The sequence below is a fragment of the Platichthys flesus genome, chromosome 18 (genome assembly GCF_949316205.1).
Source record: "Platichthys flesus chromosome 18, fPlaFle2.1, whole genome shotgun sequence".
In the NCBI taxonomy this organism is placed as follows: Eukaryota; Metazoa; Chordata; class Actinopteri; order Pleuronectiformes; family Pleuronectidae; genus Platichthys; species Platichthys flesus.
In genome coordinates, this window is record NC_084962.1 from 11458534 (window position 1) to 11483013 (window position 24480).

The 24480-nt window shown below is 42.0% G+C and overlaps 1 long non-coding RNA gene across 1 annotated transcript; it reads left to right on the plus strand.

Moving 5' to 3' along the window:
- The first annotated feature begins 410 nt into the window (after positions 1–410).
- On the plus strand, positions 411–22482 carry LOC133973135 (uncharacterized). The gene is made up of 4 exons (XR_009924534.1): positions 411–587; positions 1280–1370; positions 12108–12227; positions 22422–22482. It is a non-coding gene; the product is annotated as an uncharacterized LOC133973135 (long non-coding RNA).
- Positions 22483–24480: the final 1998 nt, after the last annotated feature.

Consider the following 24480-nt stretch of genomic DNA (forward strand, 5'->3'; position numbering starts at 1 on the left):
GATATTTTTCTCCCTCAAGGTGGACCTGATGCCACAGTGTTGTGCTGTCACATCATGTCCGTTTATACTACTTTGTTATATCCACAGTGTTCCAGTCATCAGTGACACAGCATTAAACGTGTTTTTCCACACACAGGTTACAATCAATTGACCTTATTGCTTCTGACTGACTCCCCCTCACTGCTCCGCTCTGATTGGCTGGAGTTGACCAATAACAACCGAAAGGGAGGTTCCCATGCTTTGAACCCATGCTTGTTTTCATGATCATGTGTTTTCTAATTGAAGCGAGGTCGGGAATTGATTTGATCCCCAAATAAATGCCCACGTTTGGGTATTAGTTTGTGTTTATTTATACGACTTAATGTGTCCAAATCCTGGCTTTTCCTCCCCGACACCAAGTCGATTATTAACTTGTTGCGTCTGCTACATGCTGTTGCATCGCAAACAACCCAGAACTCCCCTGAAGAAGTCAAATAACAGCCCTGACGTCACTCTGCGGGAGAACAGTTTCAAGGTGGAAGGGGAGGATTCAGCTGGATGGAGGTGAACAGGGAGGAGTGGAGGAAGAGGAGGAGGAGGAGAACGAGGTAAGTGTTTTGGTTTGGAGGGAGTGTGAGGAAAGTGTGTGTGCGGTTCGGTGGTCAGCGTGGAGCCATGAGCATAAACATGCCGGAGGAAACGATGTGTGTACGCCCTTATTTAGGGATGAATGAACGCCGGGCTGAGTTTACTATAGTGCAAATGCAAACACACACACACCCACACACATACACACACACACACACACACACACACACACACACACTCACAATCATTTACGCTAATTTAAAGCCTAATGTTCCAACAAGTTATTGACTTTGTCACATAAGTAAAAGTGCTTAAGGCAGCAGAGAGAAAGAATGAAAGTTTACTGCAACATCACAAGTCACTCTCTCATCACAAGTTGCATAATAATAAGTTGTGAGTTGTGCTTCCAAATTGATGGCTCTAGATCATAAATTTGTATTCACAGTAAGTAAGTACAGTATAGGCAAATTAAATATATGTTATCATACACTATTAAAGTGGTGTGGCATGAAGAACTTTAGTGTGGTGTTGCATCTAATGACAGCGAAATGATTTACTATGATATCGCAGCTATTCTGTAGCTTGAAGGAGCTGTGAGGGTTTACTGTAATATGAGGAATATGACATTAATCTGGAGCTCAGTCACCTGTATCACCACCTCTATCCAAGTTATGGTTCCCCCATGTCTGTTTGTTGGTTCATCTGTTTGCAGGATTATGCAAACAGACTTCTGACTAAGCCTGGTGGAGGGATGAGGCCTCGGCCTGAGAAGAACCGTACAATATGGGTGCAGATGGAATAAGGTAAAGATCAAGAATGATTTATTTTTTATAGGTTTAATGACAAATCTGTCATTTATGTTGTCACTTTCTTTTTACTTAAATTTTTCCACTATAATAATTAAACAATCATACGTAGGATTCTTCAGCCTTAGAGGAGGTAGACTCTACCGAGTGTCAACCTAGTTCTTTCTTTTCTTCCTTCCTTCTTTTGTTCCTGCTTTCTACTATATTGTGTAATCCTTAGTAGCATAATAACTCTTGTATTAATTTAATATAATATAATCTTTATATAGAAGCATTGTACAGAATAGATAGATAGATTGACTACTTTATTCATCCAGAAGGGAAATTAAGTCGCTATAGCAGCCGGCATATTTGAATACAATAAAATACAATACAATAGAAAAAAATAAAAATAAAAACATATTGAGGTAGGTAGAAAGAATAAAAACAGAAACACAAGATAAATAGGTAGATAAGGTGCAGTGGCAAGATGATGGTAATAGTACTGATGATATGATTGTGATGTTATTGTTAGACAGTATATAAAAATAGTACAGTATATATAGTATATAATATAATATAACATAATATATATTTATATTTGATAGTAATTATACCAATATAATAGCAGTATATAGTAGTAATTGCAGCAACAGTATATATAATAATAATAATAATAATAACATGTACACATGTATAAATATGTGTATATAGACTTATATATACAAAGACTATACAAAGAATATGATATGATAAATAGTAGCGGTATAAATATAAAGTATTTGACTATACAATAGATAATATAATATACTATGAGTGTAAGAATATGTAGTCTTATTGCGGTTGGGATTTCCTATATCGTTCCTTAGAGCAGCGGGGTTGAATGAGTCTGTGGCTGAAGCTGCTCCTTAGCTTGTCCAATGTTTTTTGGAGGGGGTGAGAGGGATTGTCCATGATTGCCAGCAGTTTTGCCAGCATCTTGTCCTCCACCACCTCCTCCAGGGTGACAAGCTTAGAGCCAACCACAGACTCTGCCTTCCTGATGAGTTTTCTCAGTCTGTTGGTATCCTTTGCCTTGATGCCCGCACCCCAGGACACCACAGTAAAGAAGATGGTGCTCGCCACAACAGACTTGTGGTAGAACATGGTATAGTGTACTGTTGTGTTGCTGGCTGGTAATGTAATATCAACCTCAGCTTATATCTCATTAATTAAATCTTAATATTGGAGGTACACACTACTGACTTTGTTAATTGAGTTTTACACGTCCGTAATTTAATTGACGGGTCCTCCCAGATGCTGAGGGAAACATGTCCGTGTTCTGCACACGGCTGCAGTGTCATGTGACTAACAACAGAAGCCACATGGCCTCATGCAGTCAGTTTGAAATGTAATAAAAAAGAAGTGAGGATCAACAGAGTAAAGATCAAAAGACAATGAGACAGTAGAGGATGGAGAGCGGGTCATCACCTCCTCATACTCGGACAGAGGCTCTGTGCTTCCTGTCTATTTAAAGTGCCGGCTTTGACCACAGGGTTGAGGGTGTGTCAGAGTGAAAGTGTGTGTGTGTGTGTGTGTGTGTGTGTGTGTGTGTGTGTGTGTGTGTGTGTTCTCCAGTGGTTAAAGGTTATGGTCTGTATAAACAGGGAAGGGATTTGTGCATCAGTCCTTTCCTGAGTCCTTCTCGCTCCATAGATTTCTACCTCGCTGCGTGGACCATACAAGGCATCAGATTGCGTGTGTATGTGTGTGCTCGTGTTTGACCTGCAGGACACCAGCTCAGACTGCTGTCTCCATGGCGAGGGCTGCTTCCTGTCATCGGAAAAGCTGGGCTTCCTGTGCCGAGGGTGCCATTACAGTTGGTGTGTGTACAGTAAATTTCTCCCATTTGAGACACTGCAGAACCAGAGAAGGGAAATGTGCGCATATATAAATAATAAAAAAAGAAAATAAATTTAATATGGGACTAAAATGTGATTAAGGAGAGTATGCATCAGCAGATTAAATAGATAATCTGATCCAAGAAACCACCCCGTCAGTTCTTCACCCTATTGTTCGCGTGGCAGCAGGTCGGGGACACAGAAAACAGCATCCGGGAAGCCGTTTCAATCCACAGGCCGCTCTGTGACTCACCCACATGTCGAGATTAGACCCCTTGCTCGCACGAGACCAAAAAGCGATAGCGCCCGAGTCGAGCATCGGAGGCTGGGTGAAGTTTGGGGCGAGGCTAAAGGTGGAGGAAGCCTCTCGAAATAGCAAATGCAGGCCAAAGCCATTGTTTGAGCCGTTCCAGTGTCTGTTCTTTTCCTGCGCCCTCCCCTGCTCGCCACACCCCTGCAGTACACCGAGTGGACAGCAGACACACAGGCACCAAGGGAGGAAGCTATTGTGCTGCGCGCTATTCTTTCAGGACGGCTATTGTTATTAGCCATTGGCAAAGGGACAATAGGAGGCTGATTCAATTTGTAGACAGTTTTCTTCATTGACTCTTCCTTAGTCTGTATCTACCTCAATATTTCTGTTGTCTTTTATAATGTTTAATAGGTTTCAAATCATGCAAACTAGTATATAGTCTCTGTAGTTATTGTACATATAGTCTTCATAACTGTGTTGTTTCATTCAACTGTGCTGCAAAAGTGTATTACAAGTGCAACATCCACTATCTTTTTTCAGCATCAGTCCAAAGTTTGACCCCTTCTCCCCGTGGAGCATTGACGATGAATCATCAGCAGGGGAATGTTAGGAATGCTAATGACCTTTCCTACTTGAAGTTGGAACCTTCCACACGGCAGTCATCATGGATTGTCAGTGCTTACATCACCTGCACACACAGCACATGCACAAAAACAGATTTGCAGCCTCAAAACTATTTTGTAACTTTCGATACGGCAGGTTAGAGGATTTGTGTCTCGGTCACAGTCCTGACTGTCGGTACTCACACACATTTCCCCCGTAATGGACATGCGTTTTTTAAGTCGTAGTGCTCAAATAATGAGACGTCCTCTGTGTTTGTCCGCTGAGATTTACCGTGAGTTTTGTTTGAATCTCAAGCACATACTCGCTAATCTCATCAGACGCACAAGGCATGGCAGAGGAAAACGACTAAGCATACACAGATTAAAACTAGAATGGCACGCTATGGGCACACCTAAGCCAACGCCCAACAATGTCCTAAAAAAACTCAAATTTCCCACACTCGTAGATATTAGCTGCTATTAATATACCTGGCAAAAAAAGGAAAAAAAACGGCCCCTGATCGTGATCGGCACCAACATTTGTTGGGATCATTACTGATCCATCCACCAAGTTTTGTAATAATCCCTCCAATAGTTTTTGCATAAACTTTCTTACAAACAAACACACAAACCAAGCAAGTGGTGGGGAAGTGGAGCGAACAATGTTGGTGTCAAATTCTTCCAAAAGTGAACTTGGTAGAGGTTTCATAGGCAACTTAATATTCTTATAGGGCCTCAGTGATACATATCATATTACCTAAGTTGAATTCTTCAAATCTGAAATTCGTTTTTGAGCACAACACAATATATATAAACACCTGCAGGACACCGGCCCATTGGTTCGCCTGTGAAGCTGTAAATCCTTAAAATACCCTCTGTCCATCAGAGGCTCTGAGTTTCGAGCGGCTGAGATATTGCAGCTCTCCGTCTGACATTTGTGACGGATGGAGAAGAAGTGCTGACGGCTTTCTGACTTTTCTCTCTCTCCCTTTAGAATCTGTGTACGTTTGTCTCGGAATCTGTTCTCTCTTGTACGGCCCTGGGGCCACGAACAAGTTTGTGTCAAAAAGTTTTTTTGACGAAAGCAGCAGCAGCCAGAGATGTTGTTGTTTTTTCATGTTGCAGAAAACTCAACTCAAAATTCAGCCGGGCAGAGTTTTCTGAGCCCGAAGATTTACCTAGACACTGACACTCATATGACCCAGGTCTGATAAAACTAATAGATCATAGGTCCAGTGACTGTGCAGTCTGTGGCTGCAGCTCTATATCTTTGCATAAAAGCAGATAGCAGAATGGAGTGAGAGGTTAAAGTGGCAAGATTTTGGAGAACACACACACTATCCGAAATGCAGTTCTTGTGTGTGCGTGTGTGAATGTGCGTGTTCGTGTGCGTGTGCGTGTGTGTGTGTGTGTGTGTGTGTGTGTGTGTGTGTGTGTGTGTGTGTGTGTGTGTGTGTGTGTGTCTGCCACCATTTCAAACTTTCTATAAGCAGCAGCAGATACCAAAAAGAAAATGTTGGGGGATGACTGAGTTACAAAAGTGTGTTTTCATCCAGAAGCCTGTCGCCCACTCTGAGATTAGATAAAAAGGAAACCGGCCGGACAGAAGTGTCATCCTGCAATTTAAAACCAGCCACTCAAACCTGAACCGAGCTCCACTTGAAATACTGATTTCAGGGTCTTTTTCAAATCTCCTCTGAGTGCCGGCACAAAGAAAGGTGTGATAAATAAATCGACTATTGAGCGCTTTCCTGCGATTGTCTCGTCTTTATGACTCATTGTTAATGTCCGAGAAGCAAACTGTCCCCCACCTGCACCATGAGGAGGATTAATAGAAGCTTTAAAAGAATGTGAAAAAAGCATCTGTGCCGATTTTGGCAGCCGGTTTAAAAAATGACCTCAGTAGTCAAACAGTCGTTCACACATGCACACGGAACAGGACGGGCCTATCAGGAGGAAATTCTTTTTTAGCTGTTTGACTGATACGATTGAACAAACATGAGAGATGTTGATAATAATTAGTGACTGGTTCAATAGATTGAATGTTATTAAGCAGGAAATGAAACATAGATTGTGTGTCATGTGACTGCTTCATAAATTATTGATGATATGATATCTTTAATATTGAGGAAAAATACTGTGATATGACTGAGGCAAAGCAAACATTATGGGTGAAGAACATACATCAATTTCACCTTCGCTAAAGAAGATATGTTTTTGTCTGCATATAATATTTTTAGTTCTGTGTCATGCCAATGCATTTGGCCCGTCTCACCTTGGAATTACCGGACATCCCTAATTCATAATAACTGGAAACTTCCCATATTACTTACTCCATACCAAATATGTGAAAAAGACACCCACTAAAAGAAAGAAAAACTTACTCTTACATATAAAAGCTTTTGTTTCTCTTCACCCAGGTTTTCTCCAGATAACTGACTAGAACATTAGTATTATTATTAACAGCCAACTCAATCCTTGCAGCACAAAACTTTTTTTTTATCTTACAAAACATTACACATTACACAGGTCTTAACAAAATGGATAGTCGAAAACAAAATGAAATGTTTTCTACATAGTCTGCAATAAATGTATTGTCCAGTTTCCATTAAAGGTAAAAAACCTGATCTCAGCTCAGGAATAATATGCAAATGGTGTTAATGTTAGAATCAGAGTGCATGTTCTGGCTATTGTTGAAACTTGACATCGATAAATAGATTAAAAACTGTTTTCATGTAAATGTTAAGAGCTTTGACATTTATAAAAATTTCAGAAATGGTGTCTGATGACAAAGTGGTACCAGCGTGTGACTGGGACAAATGGAGACGGAGGCGGCACGATTGCCAAATTGTTGCGCTGTGTCTGTTCCGACTTCCACAGACATATGTAGACACATGGCTGCCTCTCTGTGACCCGAGAACGAGCCAACCTGTGCCCATGATGCAACCCTGCGGGCAGTGATGTAATACTACAGTAACTGCAGCCATTTCGAAACCACAGTGATAGCTGACAAGGAGAGGGACAAAGTGACTAAATGATTACGCTTGAGTATCATTATAATTTAGAGGTGTTTCTGCATTTGTTTGCATCCAATCGGATTCTTAACGAACGCAAAAACAGGTGATGGATAAAAGAAGAGTCAGATTACATCATTTCCTTTTGGCAAAATAAAACACACACATTAATCCCGTTCAGCCTCTCCCACTCTATCATTCCCTCACATCCTACATCTGCTCCTCTACAGTTTCATCTCCCCTATCTGGCTTTCCTCTGCAGATCTAGGCACACAAGCTGAATCATGAACGTGTGTATCCTCGCTGGGAACATTGGGCTGATCGCCAGAACAGAGACGCTCATTACTCAGACGGCTGGAAGCAACATGCAAGACGCAGGGAGGAGGAGGAGGAGGGTATGAGGAGGAGAGGGAAAAGGGAAACTTGTAGGCAGGAGATATAGGGGAGGATAAATCAGATATAATTAATATATCATACCGTTAAAAAGCTAATGACTGAGGAGCTAATGACTATTGGGAGGAGCGTGCTGCTGGAGGAGAACATAGGGAGGACTTGAGCCAAGATAATAAACTATTTGGAGGAAAAATGAGGCCGGGAGAGAGAAATATAGGGATCGACGCAGGGGGAAGGAGAGAAATGGCTGCTGACATTGAGGAGTCAATTAGTCAGGGGGGATGAGAGGAGGAGGAAAATGGGAGGAGACGGAGCAGACAGGAGACCGGGGGCACACACATGCAGATAGAGTCAAGAAGTCATAAGTAATAACAGTGATGTCCACATTTCCTTCATCCTTTTTTAAATATCTGTATTGCTTTTCCTCTTTCAGATGAATGTGGCTGATCTGCATGCAAGACGTATATCCCACCTCCCCTCATCCTCCCTGTGTGTGTGTGTGTGTGTGTGTGTGTGTGTGTGTGTGTGTGTGCGTGTGTGCGTGCGTGCGTGCGCTGTGTACATGGACACACATCAGCATACCAGGATGATTCAGTCGCCGAGGAGTTTCACCAGGCCACCGGTACACAGACCTGTTCAGCCCACTCATTGGTTGCAGGGATGTACTGCCTCAGCCAATGACACTGCAGAAGGATTTTATGGCCACATTGGTGTGTGTGTGTGTGTGTGTGTGTGTGTGTGTTAGCAGTCGAGTTAGGCGTGTGGAAAGAGAGAGAGAGTGCCTGGAGAGTACAATGGTCCAAACAATATTAAACCGGTCTGTCTTTGTACAAAATGTTCTGTTGTGTTACCGTGGACACTCGGAGTGAGAAAGATAATATTCTGCATGATGAGACATTAGAAGCAATGTAATGCTTCCACTGAGGCACCGGGAACAATCAGCATGCAGTTGTGTCCGACTCTCTACCTCCTCCTCATCCCTCCTTATTAATGGTGGAAGGAGAAGAAAGAATCTCCTCCGGAGTCCCACTGACCTCGGGGGTTAAAGACGTCGGCAGTATCTGGTGCTTTGTTCACTGTACTTGTGGGTACTCTGTGGATTACTGTGGTATTCTGTGGGTTAATGGGGGGCAAATACTCTTCCAGTGCAGACCTTAAGAATTGTGCCAGTACGATAAGGTGAGCAGATGTTATATACACAGTGGTTAGTATGGTTTTGCTGGATTGATACACCTTGCAGTCTTATCAGTACAGGACTACAAATTAAAACATGGTTTCTGCAGGTTCCAAGAAATTAATTTAACAAATGGATGAAATATAAAATCGGTTGAATGCAACAGATATGAATGTTATCAGCTATCAGTTCCTAATTGCTCTTCGTGGAAGTTTTATTATAGTGTGCTTACATTCACATCATTGAGCTGTTCAGACCATAGACTATATGTAAATATGGACAACATTACGACTCCTCTAAAGTGCGTTCAAAGTCGCCTTTGCAGTAGACGTAATGAACATCCTCCATGTTGGTGGATGGGACTTGGACCAAACCAAAAAGTCAAAGTACACAGTACACTTAGTTCATGTCAGGGTGGTGATAATCTGTTGGAATAACCAATCTCTTCAAAGATTTCAGCAGTTGTGTTGTGTGTGCTCCCTCAAAAGTACTTTTCTAAACCAATTGACAATTAAAGTAATTTACACTATACATATATTGTTGAGGGACAGTGCCTGTAATCTCTTGATCATGACAATATAATAACTACTCAAATTGTGTACTGTGTATATAAAGCCACAGAGAGTCTCAATTGTTCAGGCATCGTTGAAATGCTAAGGGACTAAAAGTGCATTTCAATTCAAGTCAACATCATAAGAAATGTCCCAATAGCAGAGTTTGGGTCAAGATGAGGGCAACGTCTCGACTGCTCTGTTCAAAGTTCTCTCACAATGCGAGAGGTCGACAGCGTTACACAACTGTCGCACTCTCACTTTATTCACGCTGTGTGGAGACAACCACACCAAATGTCTCTGCCACCACAGGAGAGTGCACTGCCCACTCATCTATTAGCGGCTTGAAAAATGAGAGGATGACCAGCTGTGGAGTTTGTATTGACACTTCAGGGCTCACGGACGTTTTCAGTTATTTATTACAATCCAACAGATCCTGCAAAATATCCCGATGATTCCTCGCAAACCTGATGCGTACTGTTCTTTGACAAACAAATCTTGCAAATCTTACAAATTCACAAAGTGACTTCAGGAGTTGTTTTGCATGTGCCAGAATTTCTCATGTCATTTAATTTCCCTTTTTTTTCTGTGTATTTTTGTTTTCCAGCGCTTGTGTCAGGGGAGTGTTTTTCTCCCGCTCGGCTCCGTATTCACTAGAACACGGCCGAAACATTTCCATTTCAAAGCCTTGCTGGAGTGTCTATATCGTTGTGTCTGTGTTAGTCTGTGTGAGTCTGTGTGTGTCTGTGTGTGTGTGCTCATCTGTGCTCGAGTATGCATGTGTGTCAGACGGCTGAACTCCGTGACGAGGACAGCTTTCGGAAAAATATCCTGCTCAAATGTTAAGTGGCATCTCTGTTTGCCTCTTACCCCAAAAGAAAAACTGTTTTCTTTCATGCACTCTTCAAAGAAACAGGAGGAGGAAATGCACTTTTCCCCCCAGAGAGAGAGAGTCAATAAGGTGAAGAGGTAAAAGATAATTGCGGGAGCTTTGTAGGTGAGTGGTGCTGCATGCGTTCATGGCCTTAGAACAAACCATGAGTATGAATGGTCATGAAATAAGTGTTTTAAATACACATTATATGACCTGGCCAAGGCTAATGCAGAAGGTTATGTTCTCAGCCATGAACTGATTATGCGCTAATGACACAAATAAGACATGCCCTGGAAATAAAATGTTTGGTTCAAAGTCATGAACCTGCTTTTGTTCATGTTTTTCTGCCATACTTATTTATTTCATTACTCCCAAGCAACTTATTCTCCCGACTTTAAAAAAAGTTTTCTTTAAGTCAGCTTTTCTTTTCTTGCAGTGAAACCATCAGAAAGAGCTGGAAGCTTGATTTACTGCTTTATCTATTTAAATTAAGCCATTTACAGACATGAATTCTGGAGGATGTCCACAGAATTGAGTTTTTCCACACGTTAGACCCGTCATCGAAACAGCCACTGGCTCGTGAATCCTGTGGAGAATCTCCTGTTGTTTTCTCTCATCGACATGTGCATTCTCACCTCCAGACCTGGGAGCTTCAAGGAAGTTCAGTGCTCGTCTGAAAGCAGCTTCAGTGACCTTTTTACATCGTCCATGTTAAAGTAAGACCTGTTCTGCCTGTTGGTAAGGCTTCAGCTAATTTTGCGTATAAAACAATACGTTGTTTGTGTGAGATCATATTTCCTGATTGGTGGAGGTATACGAGCATGATTTGGAAATATCTATCTGTCTGTCTGTTGAAAACCAGTAAGGTTTATTTAGGGTTAAAAGTCCATATCACATTCACATTTCACGATGTCATGAGCCCAATTGCTTGTTGTAAATGCAGCAAGAGTTTAATGATTCAAATAAATGAATAAATATATGTAAATATATATGGCTTATTTTTTTTTTATTCGGTTGACAAAACAAACTTTATGGGGAATGATCCTGTACTTCTTTGAGTTTAGGTTTCTCTTTCCATCAGCTGAAATATGTAAATACACACGATTGAATGGTGAAGGTGTTTAAAATAAATATGAATGTGTGTGTGTGATCTGAGGCAGAAGAAGAAATACACGTGTGAGAATTGGAGGTAGGAGTGTGTGTTATATAAGACCCCCCCCCCACACACACACACACACACACACACTACCCCAAAAAACTGCATACATAAGAAATGCATGTACAACAGAGGGAGTAAAACAGTGATCCTGAAAGATGAGAGAGAATACGGAAGCAGGAAGAGATGAAGTGTTTTCCGCTGGGGGCTGCAGCTCAACTCAGTCCGTCTTGAATTTTTCCCAGAAAAAAAAAATTGTGTTTATCTTTTCGGCTTATGTTATTAATTGTGGTAGATGCCATTCCCTGAGTGGACTGTGTATTCATCCTCTGTGTTTTATTTTGGAATGAATAATTCAGTTGAAGTGCGATGAAGAAAGAGAAGAAACGGCTGAAATCCTTGCACTTTACAGGATGTACCTCCCTGGTACCTCCCAATAATAAATCAGTCCGGTCGACCCCCGGGGGGAACAGGCAGTGGATCTGTCCTGCTCAGCTAGAATTTTTAGCCTGACAGGAAATACCAGAACAAAAAAAAGGATTAACTTTTAGGTCGACTCTTAAGGGTCATTCGGACCATGAAGAGAGAGAACTGATAACAGCACACTACTTGTACATGTGACAATGTGGGTTGTCGATCTCAGTAGGTGATTTGTTAAGTGCTACAAGGGAGGATGGTCCCTGGATAAATGGTGCAGCCGTTTGTTGCAGTACACAAATATGTGATCCCTATAGTTTACTGTGCTGATGTGTCGTCAAGGTACACATATATTACGTCTGCATATACATATGCTGTATATCTTTTCCTTTTAAGACTGAAGTTGGAACCTGTATATTGAGCAATGTGTTTTTAATTCAGTTTTGCAGATTCTCTGGATGAAATGGAGACACTGGAATCGGAGAGGACAATGAGGAGTTTTTCTCAGATGCTGTCGCTGAGGAAGAGCATCACAAAGTTCTTTGTCAGAGTTATGAGAAGGTAAGAAAAGTAACAAACATAAATGAAGGATAACGGGAACAAGCCAAGTGTGTGTCATTGACCCTCCACCACCATCACCCAACCTCGACCTCCATCCCATTGAATTGGTGAAGCCCCTGACGCTGAGCAACTGGCACAAAAGGGAGACACTTTCTGTTGGTGCTTGTCTGTCTGCCTTAAGTTTGTAGAAGTGTTTGGTTAAGCCATATGTCAGGTGGGGTATAGAAGCACAAGAGAAACTAATTTGGCTCCGGGCTTAAATACATGAATTAATCAGAAGGTTCTCAACAAATGTTTTGTCTGTGTTCTCTTAGTTAATATAGTGTTGGCTTCAGCTGACAGCTCACTACATATGTGTGTGTGTGTGTGTCTGTGTGTGTGCGTGTGTGTGTGTGTGTGTGTGTGTGTGTGTGTGTGTGTGTGAAGGGAAAAACCAGGCTTCATCCCCCGGGGAGACAGACCGAGGCTCATATTCAATGCTCTTTATGAAAGAGGCTTGTCTCCCCTGTCAGATCTCTGTATCTCTCTTCTCCCCCATGCCTTCATCTCGCTCTCCTCTTTATATTTGTCTTTTTTTTTCATTTTCTTTCACATCTACTCGCCCCTCCAGCACACTCTCCTGTATTTCACTCATCTGGCTCTCCGCATCGCTCCCGCCGACTCTATCAGGATTCACTTTGAACTGGTTTCCCCTCTCCCTCCGCACATGTCTGTGGTATTCATGATGAAATTGAAATTCTTGCCCCGTGGCTAGAACAGATGCGCTGACTTGTGATTTATCTTTCACGCCGAATAAAAATCACACCAGAAAGGAGAAGATGAGTTAATAGCCTGTGTGCTTTAATAAATGATGGCACCAAGTGTGACTGGTGAATCAATGAATGATGCTGTTTCTACTAACAAAGGGAAATTCTCAAAACAATCACCAATTTGTGTGGATTTTCTATCCTCGGACATGATCTAATAACTTTCAGGGCCAAAGCACCTGCTGCAATGATAAATCCCCCGGCGATATCTGCAACTTACACAACTTTGAATGAGGGAATGTCCCTCCTCACTTCCTGTCGACATTCTCATCTGGTCCCCCCCACCTCCTCATGGTGTTACTGTGGCGATGGGGGGTCGGCAGTTGCTCATTGGTCTGGCGCCAGATAGGAAGCAGCTGACCGCTGTGCAGGGAGTGGACAATGAAGGACACACTGAACCTCAGGCTAGAAGAGAAGTGTGTGTGTGTGTGTGTGTGTTAGAGAGAGAGAGTCACATTGTGTTAATATGCAGACCATTATTTTCTTTGGTGCCATTTATGGAGTAAGTGAAGGGCAGTAACTAACTAAATTTTATAACCTCCACATTATTACATTTCATTAGATAAAATAATATATGGTTATAGTGTAATTACAATAAATACATTGATTAGGACATTTACATTTTTATTTTATTGATGTATTTGACAGCAAAAGGTCTCTTGATTCATTAATAATTAATTATATATCATATATTATTAGGAGTATAAACAACTAATAACACAACCTTAATGGTAACAAACTAATGATTTGTTCCTGTATCCAGATTTTTTTTCCTGAATTATATTTTAGTAGGTTTAAGTACATATAGGGCTTAAATACTAATAGGAAGAATCACAACATGGTGTTGCCTTTTCGTCACAATGTGCATCTTAACTGCTAAGAATGACCATAAACCTATAACATAATATTTTAACCTGACTTCCATTTAACTAACATCAGTTGTCAATCAACATAGGCGTTTTTACGAGTGCATATGAGTTTCACAGATGAACTGAGAGGAAACAGAGTAAATACCCGCTGGGATTTCTCACCCGAAACTCAAAGCGGGCTCAGGGAAACGGTTGGCATGCCATGAGCCGCCCAAGAGACAAAAGACAGAAACAAAGCGCGTCTGTAAATAGTGCTGCCGTACGTCTGTGTGCTCCCCGTGGCTCCTGCAGACTTCCTTATCTGAGAGGCATCGCGTGGATTGCTCCTCAGAAGTCAACGCTTCCCATTGTTCCTGGAAAGACTGGAATTCCACTGCGGGTACAATGGGACTGACAGAGCAGGGACATGGGGCAAAGTTAAGGTTTGATATGGGCCTTATATGGTGGGAGAGCAGACAACAGGGGAAGTATTGAGTGCTCAATACGTTTTATTGTAGCCATGTTGTGTGGTCCATATTTAGCAAGCTATGAGCCAGATGGGCGTATGTGTGTGTGTACTCGTTTTGTTACCTCTTTAGGGGGACCAAATCCTGGTCCTAATGAGGCAAAACCTCTTTTCTGAAGTCCTTTAGGTTAGAGGTAACATGTGAATGTGGTTATAGTAAAGGTTAAGTTTCATTAGACAGTCTGCGCGCGTGTGTGTACACTTACCTGAATCCACTATGAGAAATAAGAAATACATGAAATGATAATTCTATTCCTGTTTTGAAATCAAACAAGCCAAAAACAATTATGTAAAGAGATGTATTTAAAATATTATTAATCATCTTATAATCATTTTACTTCACACCTATTTATAAATCACATGACACTACTGAGCAGTGAACTTGTGATGCATCGATTTAATATTCACTGTAAAAGAAGACTACGCAGGCTGAGTATTTCTCCCCTGCCATTTGAGTAAAGACACTTGTTCATGTCTGGTGAGAAACTTGTCTAGCCTCATAACTTTTTCAAAGGTTCAGAGGGTCTGTTATAAAGATGGCTGTAATATAAAGTCTGGAGCCTCTCCTCAACTCATTAGGAAGTAGTCTGCTGCTCTTACAAAGGAGGAGCAGAGCTGGTGTGTTTTCTGACTCCTGCGAACTCTATATCTCCCTGATTTTTTCCTGCCCTTGCCTTGTTTCCAGACTACACAAGAAGTTAAAAATGATGAAAAAATAAACTTGAATCTTAACTTTTCACAGTTAAGATTCAAGACCCAAATCTGGAGTTGCATGTTGTGCAACCAACAGGTGTTTATATATAACCGCATTCCTTCTTTTGTATTTTCTGGGCAAAATATGATCTGTATCGAGCAAAAGATGAAAGGATATGATAAAATGCCCTTTACACCGTGTCCTTGGAGACATGTGACTCAGGTTTACAGACTTGAGTGTGTGTGTGTGTCTGTGTGTGTGTGTGTGTGTGTCTGTGTGTGCACAAACAGGTTAATATGTCCCTGTGTCCCCTGGCTCATTCCTGTCAATCATCAATTGAAGACTGCATTAGTGAAAAGGTCACATGGTGTCTGCTAAACACAGTCAGGGAGAAGCTGAGAGAACTGTTCAGATATCTTTGCAACCTAATTAGACAGACAAGAAAAAGAAATGAACGCCTTCAACCAAAAGAAGAATAAATAAATCAAACCCATTTCATTTTTTTCCAGAATTACAAAGTTCCTTTCTTGAGTTCGTCCAACCACGTCTTGAAGGGATAGCTCACCCAAAAATAAAAATTCACTCATCATCTACTAATTTATCTTGTCCGCTGGTATCCACCTGCGCACGTTTCTTTTTTGGAAGATAACAGTCAACATTTAGGCTTAGTTTAATAATAAAAGTATAAGTTAAGGTAAAATAAAAGGTATTTACTTCAGTTCAATTTTAAATGCCAAATCTAAACATAAGATCAAGACCCTAAAATTGAAAGAGAAACCCAACAGTTCCTGACTGTAAATCATCGGACGACATTTCACAAGCTGCTTCTCCACATTCCTGGCTTGTGTAACATCGCGTCTGCCGAGAACAGAATGTACCTTTTTGGATGTCTACCCAGGCCGCCCACAAGGTGAGTCACCTGTGTGCAGCTATGTGGCACCAGCCGAGCGCCGCCAATGTCTTGCCTCCATTTGGCCACGAGATTCCCGTGTTGGTGACGGGGGAGGTAACAAACAGGCAGGTACTTTACACACATGCAGAATTAAAGGAGGAAGAGGAGCCAGGTGTTCCGTGTAATTGGAGATATGAAAGTACTTATCAATGAAAACCTTTTTCAGACGCCCTCTGTATGACAATGTCAACCCTGTGGAATGTCAGCTCTGTTGATCACGCCACATATTTTAAACCAAGTCACATTCCCGAGGTATGTCGGCGTCAGGTGACTCAACCTTGACACTTCTGTCAACCCATCCAAGGCTTCACAGCGTACCTCACTGCCATGGATCTGTAATGCTTCTCTTCTTTTAACTTTTTTCTCACTTGCCCCAGTTCTATCTGGGTTGAGTTTGGTTTGACATTGTACACAAGGCTCTGCAAGGGAAGCTTTGAAGTGTAAATAGTATGAAATGCATTGATATGTCCATTCATACATAAAATAACTCTAGACTGTATATAAAGATCGGCATCGCATCTCCACTTTCTTCTATCACACGAAAGTTTGAGCTTAAATATTCTGGATATGGAGCTGCGGTATCGATACACACATTCGGCCAATAGCAAGCTAGGCTCAGCTGTCAATCATAACGTTCACCCGGTTTTTATGGCATCAAATAACTTAGATCAAACACACTGGAAACACTGGAACATAAATCAATGTGATACAAAGTGAAAGAAATCGTCTTTAAGAAAAATAGCACTTTAATTTTTTTCCAGGTTCCTGTCCCATCAACTAACGTGGATGAGGCAGGGATTATGACCTATACTGAAGCCAGCCACAGGGGGCAGTAAAGACAAAAATATAGTTTTACTCACATTTCTCAGTGTGTGAGGATATTTCACAATCCCTAACCTTGAAATTTGAATTGCATTTCATTTTTTGATTTGTGACTCAAGTCCAAGTCAAGAGGCTCATCACCATGCCTCCGGTAAGTTCCGAAGCTAAAATGTTTACTCTGAAGCGTCACGCCAAATGAGACGTGTAGAATAAGCCCCGTGCGGGTGAGCCTCGATCGCCGCGCGGCGCAATCGCTGCTCCCGGTTCAGCTGACTGAGCACAGTGATGAGAGTCGGCCACTGAGCCTTTGTAATTGGTTCTCTGCTCTCCACTTCTTTCCCTCTGTCTCCGTAGCTCAGCAGTGAAGAGTCGTCAGTCCCACTGGGAGTTGTGTCGTGGCTGCACTCCCTACCACACACACCCACACACACACACCCACACACCAGCAAAATACTGTACCCTGGCAAACAGAAATACACAAGTAAAGTACCTCACACAAATGCGCCCCATTAAATTCGAACTGCTCCTCCCTCCTTGTTGCAAACTCCCACGCATCTATCACACCCATACACACACACTCACGCAGGCACACGCACACACACACACACACACACACACACACACCAACAGTAGGCATGTGGCTGTGTGTGGTGCTCATTAGGCGCTGATAGATTCAGGGAGCTTGACTTTAAGGAGTCCTGGGAGAGCCTTGAGGTAAACTGCACCAAATGAGAAAGTATGACAGATACACCTAACACACCTAACCCTTCTCATCAACAATCAGTGCTTCTATGCAAATAATCCTACATGCAAATACACACAAGCACAATGCGTCACACCTGTACACACACAGACATGGACACTTTCTATCCCAGTGAACCACGCTTGAAGAAATCCGGAGCTTTGCGGCAACACGTCTGCATGTCAGAGTTACTATTTTCAGTGTGGGAGAGAAGTTGGAGCCGCGAGCAAGAATCACTTTTCCCCCTATAGCTGCTCTTTGCTGCAGCCGGTGGAGGCAGAGCAGGATTATGGTTAATTTATGAAAGTGACTCGGAGTGAAGAGCAGGTTCCTTAAAGTGGAAGCGAGCGAGAAGAGGCTGCGGGTGTGAAGGTGTCTCAGAGAGCCGCTTTCCCACTACGCAGTCAGACGCATATGGTGGCAAACATTTGGGTCGTAAGTCGCCGGCCTGTCCCTGAGACAGCACCAGGGGAGGACAGTGGAAATCAATCGTGTTTGATACAATGGAGGCAGAGGGCGAAGTCGAAAATAGAGAGAGACAGTGGGAAAAAAGACATCTTCTCGTTGTCTTCACATCTGCAATGTTGATTAGCTCCTTTCTTGCAAAGGGGAAAATCTGAATAATATACTTTTTAGCAGTATTCAGACTCAGGATGAACAGAACCATGAGCGATGGATGAGTTTTCACTGCCCTTTACACTGCCATTCAACTTTTGGCTGCAAAGAGGAGTCCATGTATAACAATGAACCGTTTAAGTTGTGAATAGAAAAGTAGAGTTTTTTTTTGTATTTTTTCCTCCGGCAAGGCGTTTGTGTATTCCACCCTGTCCTTGTGTTTGTTTTGATGCAAGATTACACAAAAACGACTTAATGGATTACCACAAAACTTGGTGGATGGATGCAATATGGGTCATGGGAAATACTTTTTAATGGTTTTGCAGATAGAGGCAAACTTTTTTTCTTTTGGCATTTTTTCAAACATTTTCATTGATTTCTCAGAGAATAATCCATGGATCTTGATGCAAATCTGGTATATTTAGGGGACTGGTGTTTTTAAGTTTGGGCTATTTGCTTTAAAAATCTGGATGAAGGGAATTTAAATGTGGTTGTATAAGGGAAATGTTGGATGTAGATGTATGCACTCTGTAAAATTAGTTTTGTATCATCTCTCAGATGCACTGGATTATATTAGAGTGGAGTCAAGTAATGAGCTGTCTTTTCAATCTAACTTTTTTTTTCCAGGTCTTGTTTGGTATATGATCCAAACATGCCCAGTGGACCTCATTAGCAGTCTGAGATGGTAAGAGCACATCATCTCTGACCATCACAAAGGCGTAATACAGCCTCACTTGGCTCCAAATGAAAAGTTCTCAGTCTCTGATGTACATGTAAAGCATGGAAATACATAAACACAACGACCCCTACATCTCATTTCAGTTGGAGGTTGTGTTTTTATGAGGGGGGCTTGTTCCATATAATACTCCGCTGTGGCCGGCTGCCAGAAGAAAATCCATAATTTATTGACTCTCGGATCATTTTGGCGATTCTCTGAACCATTTAAGAAACTTTGTAATTAATTATTTATTGGCTGCATTTGGATTTTTACACGAGCAGCAGCGGAGAATCTTTGCGGTCTTTTGGGAGATCACAGAATAATTCATGTGATGTGGAGCTATATATTCAAGACAGGAATTCTTTGTGGTTATGTAAGAAGCGTTACCAGTGTCACACAATGTAATCGCACCCTGGAGCCCTCACAGCTCGATGACGAGATTGTTTTGGAGGAAAAATATTCTTTATCTTCTTCTTTCACTCTTCTTACTGGATTCAATGCAGCATGCCACTGGTGCTTAAATGCAAACAGTCAAAATGGACTTTGACGTCCTTTATTGTATTTACAAGGAGCAGTGAGGGAAATATAAATAATGTACTCAAAAAGCTCAAACCTATGTCTTTTTTTGCTATTCCTGCAGTAGGTCTATATTCTGTACAAAAAGCCTTTGAGGGCAACAAATGAAACTACTCTGAGGATGGAGTTCTTGGTCATCGTCTTGGATAAAAACAATTCGTTTGAAATAATAGTTTGGAGGCGTAAAGCATAAGAGATGCTGCTAAGCCCAAGAACAGATCTTGTGGTTTCCCGCAGATGCAAATGCACCGTTTTTCTTTCCTCTTGCAAATTACAGCCTCCACTCTGTTTTCAAGAAGCTGCGTGCAGAGCTGATTTCACCAATCATTGTCCCATGCCATTACCGCTGAGTCACAGATGATTGGGCCTCTTACTGATTCCGATTACAGTGGATACAGCACAGTGATTGTTTGAGAATGGGGCAAACTGCCTCGCTTGCTGTGTGATGAGACTTTCATTTCACTGGGTGTTCAACACATGTGCAGCAGAGCATTCTTATCTATGCCTTTTAATTTGCACTGTGTCTATTGTTATCATTGAATTATCAGCTTCTTGACCTTTACTTTGGATTCTGGCGTGATCAATACACAGCCAGTCTGTGTAGTTGCACTATTGTGCTACTGTTCTCCGACAAATAAAAGAGTCTAGCAAACAGATTTCTTGAATGACATCAACATGTTTTTCAGACAGATTGTGCACATGTCATTTCTGCACAGTTGTATGATGCTGAGTAAGATAAAGTGGCATGTTACAGTGGTACATCTGGCCATGGACCAGATATATTTCAATGAACCAGACATCTCCTTAAACAAGGTCAAATCTAGCTGAGAAGAAGCATAAACAAATCTTCTAATAAAGACGGACAGATGATACGAGAACAACAGCTGCAGTTCTTTCAATTGTTTTATCATCCGTCCATCTATCAACTCTATTATATTTATTCTCGATGGAAAAGACTAAAAAAGGACGGAAGTATTGTAACCAAAAGTAAACTGTCATTTCCTTTGGCTTCAAATTTCATTTATTATCTTTTATTTTCAAGGATATATAGCCTTTAGCTCGCAAATGGAAGATTTGTTCTATTTTTGTTGCCACATTTACTGCCCATGTGATGTGCCGGGATAGATAACAGGATCATGACTCAGCTTTATCGTGTTTGGGTGTCACATCAGGAAATTAAACTGCCCCAGTGTTATAGGTATACTGAGGCAAGGGCACACACAGATATGATGAGGCGTGTGTGTGTGTGTGTGTGCGTGTGTGTGTGTGTGTGTGTGTGTGTGTGTGTGTGTGTGTGTGTGTGTGTGTCTGTGTGTGTGTGTCCGTGTGTCAACTCCAGGTGGACTAAAGCTGTCAGGAACGGTTCACTACAATAAACACAGTGTAATGAGTAGACAAGACACATCCTGGGGTTCCCTGTCTTCTGCCATCCTCATAGGGACAACTGAACTGCGAAGGAAATCATAGGAGGGGTGAGCTGTGTTATTAGATTAAAGGAGGGAGACAGAGAGAGAGGGAGAGAGATGGAGGGAGGAGCCACCATCATCTGCAGCAGAAAAATGAGCAAGCGGAGGATAAGGGGGAGGGCAGAGTGGTGATGAGGGACGGAGAGGCAGCCGGAGAGAAAGATGGAAGGAGAGAGGAGAGAAGGGGAGGGGAGAGGAGGCAGCAACAGCTCACTGCAGAGCCTTTCATTGATAAAGTGGTGCTGGAACTGGACACATGCACACATGCCTCATCATGCTCTCTCACAGACACACACACATGCACACACAGAAGTCATTGGTTTGTTTACAGGCTGACACCAAGGAGGCAACAGAGCATTCACTCGCAAAACAACGGCTCTCAGACACACACACAACAATCACACGGTGACATGCTCTCGGAAAACCACAATAACAGCATCATCCCTACCAGCAACTAACGTGGGCTTAGTTCAGTGCCAACTTGGAAGGGGACACCTGTAACTGAGCAGTTTGGCGCTTCTGATCCGGGATCAGCGCTTGGACAAAAAGCGGCTGCAGCAGGATCAGTGGAACCAACCATCTCACCGGCATAAAGGTACAGATGGAGGCGAGCATGTGTGCATACAGTGCAGGAGTTCATACACACGCATTATACTTCTATCTTAATCATGACACTCATTGTCATAATGCATTCCCTAGCCCCCCACCCTAACCTAAACCATCAAAACGAATTGCCTAACCCTAACCCTAGTTTACGCAAAATGTTTACTCGAAATGTTATCATTTACACCATGTTGTCTTCCTCCTAGTCACTCAGAACTAAAAGCATTTACATTTGAAGAAGTGGTGGCCATTTACTTTAATCAGATCGGATTAGGGTCTAACGCTGTTTACCCCTGAACTCCATAAATGTTTCATAATAGAGTAAATTCAAAATAGAGTAACTTCAAAGAGATGCCTTCTGAGACCTCTGAGCTGTAAACAGAGCTCTCTCCTCCTCACAGCAACAGGAGCGAGCACCTACCTCCATCTGCCTCCTGCTCCTCCTCCTCCTCCTCCTCCTCCTCCTCCTCCTCCTCCTCCTCCTCTCTTCATATTTTAAGAGCATCTTTCTCGCTCTCTACTGTCTCTCTCTCACTTCCTTCCTTACTTTACCCTTATCCCTGCCCTGGCACCTCGTCACTCCAGTAGACTCATTCTCGTTGCAGCATCCTCCCTCTCTCTCCCGCACATTTTGGGTCCATCTGCCTCCTCCAACTCCACCTCTTCTCACTCTCCCGCTCTCCTCCTTGCATCACTTTTTTTGCCACACAGAAGCAGCACCCTCCCTCATTCGCACTCCAGCACTTGTCTCCACTGGAGCCAGGACCTTCTCCTCATGCCTTAGACAAAACTCTCCACCTCTTTTCTTCTTTTAACTCCCCACCAGTCTGTCCGTCATCCTGGGATCTACAGAGGCAAGCGGAGTGCCGGTGTCGGCCATGAAGCTGGTGAACGGAGGAGGAGGAGGAGGAGGAGGAGGGGGAGGAGGAGTGGGAGGAGGTGGCGAGAAGACTGCCTTTTCCTTTAAGAAGTGCTCTGCTTTCCAGTTTGTCAAGAGGAAGGTGAGTTTGGGACACACACACACGCACATTCACACACACACACACACACACACACACACACACACACACACACACACACACACGAACACACACACAGAAGCACACTCACAATATTCAATGGGTGCATCTGTGCATCTGTGCCTACACATGCACCTACACACACAGATGGTGAGATATATTGGCTGAGAGAGAAGGTGACACAGCCGGAGTGTTCCCTCTCTCTTTCTGTGTGTGTGTGTGTGTGTGTGTGTGTGTGTGTGTGTGTATTTGTATGTGTGTGCATGTTTGTGCGTGCGTGTGCCAGAGATGATGTCATCGCATTAGAAGCTAAGCTGCACTAATCAGGCGCAAGAATCGGCTCCCTGTGGATCTGCCTGTGAATCTGTGTTTACTGTCTCTTTGTGTGTGCGTGTGTGGGTGTGTGTGCGTGTGTGCGCACTTACAATACAAGACCTACAAGTGTCTCTTGTGCAGAAAGCATGACATCATTTTAGTTCAGGATCTTCTCAGCACATCCTGCATTATGCTGCATTGCTGTCACAAGGCTCATTTCCCCTGTAATGTTAATAGTTTGCATTAAATGGATTCCTTAGTTGGTGTGATAGATGTGTGTGTGTGCAGCCTTTTCCAAAACAAAGCCATAATGCAGAAATGAACTGGACGACAAAACTGCACTTGAGGTTTCGTTAAGTGCCACTTTTAACATACTTTACAATGATGTAGGAGTTATAACTTACAGCTTTATCAGTGGCAAATGTATAATTTATTACAAAATATTATTTGGTTATCAAATCTCATCAATAGGCAGTTGACTTATTGCTGCAGAAGATTTAAGCAAAGTATATTCTTAACAGAAGCAGAGTTTGTTGTCGCTTATCACACTGTTTGAAAGATGAATTTTCATTCAATACTTTTTGATAGTTTTAATATTATAATCAGTTTTGCAGTGTATATGAATCCGGGATGATTCTGTTGAAGAGTTACGGCTAAATTATAAAACTCCAGTCTTCCTGAACTGTTATAGTGGAATAACACTTTCTTTATTGATCAAATAACCTTTCAAACTGCACGCCTGGGGGCTTATTTCTGAGCGAGACACTCATTAATCCTTATTAATGACTTACTCACTTTCCAACATCCCATCAGGGGGGCAGCTATTTTCAAGTCTCAGATAAAGGGTAATTGATGGCTTCCATTCTTTTAAATGAGACGCCAAAGAGTGAGCAAAGAGGGAAAGGTAAGCGTTGCCGGTGAATGATAGACAGCAGCAATATGGAGGTTTCAACTGGCAGGCATAAAAAAGTTGTTATCAATAATTGCTTATTTCTGCTCTGAAAAGCAACTAATAAATAACCAACATAGGTAAAGGTCATTAAATGCAATTTGCAAAGTCTTTCAAGAGTATTGTATGTCTCAATAATATGTTCACATACAGTATTTTATTGAGGAGCTTTTATTGAGAGTATTCATATGTAAAATACATTGATACATTCAAAAGTAAATTGATGCTTAACTATTTTGTTAAGGGCAGGGGATGTTGCACCATATTGAGCACAATGCACCTGAGAAAAATTGTTATTTGCAAATATAGGCTATACAAATAAAGTCTGATCGAATTAGGGATTACGTCTTTCTTAAAGTAGAATTGCAAATAGAATATAATACAATAGAATAATTTGTAAAAAAGGGTTGGGCAAACCCTAACATTATCAATAGACACAAATCCATAAAAACACAAGCAATTAATACGAGACTGTTAAATACTTTATGTACGAAGAGTTTACTCTATTATTATAGCACATAATTGGTAATGCTCAGTGAAACAAGATTTACGACAAACAGAGCATTAAGACTGCAGGGTTTAACAGAGAGGAAGTGAGTAAC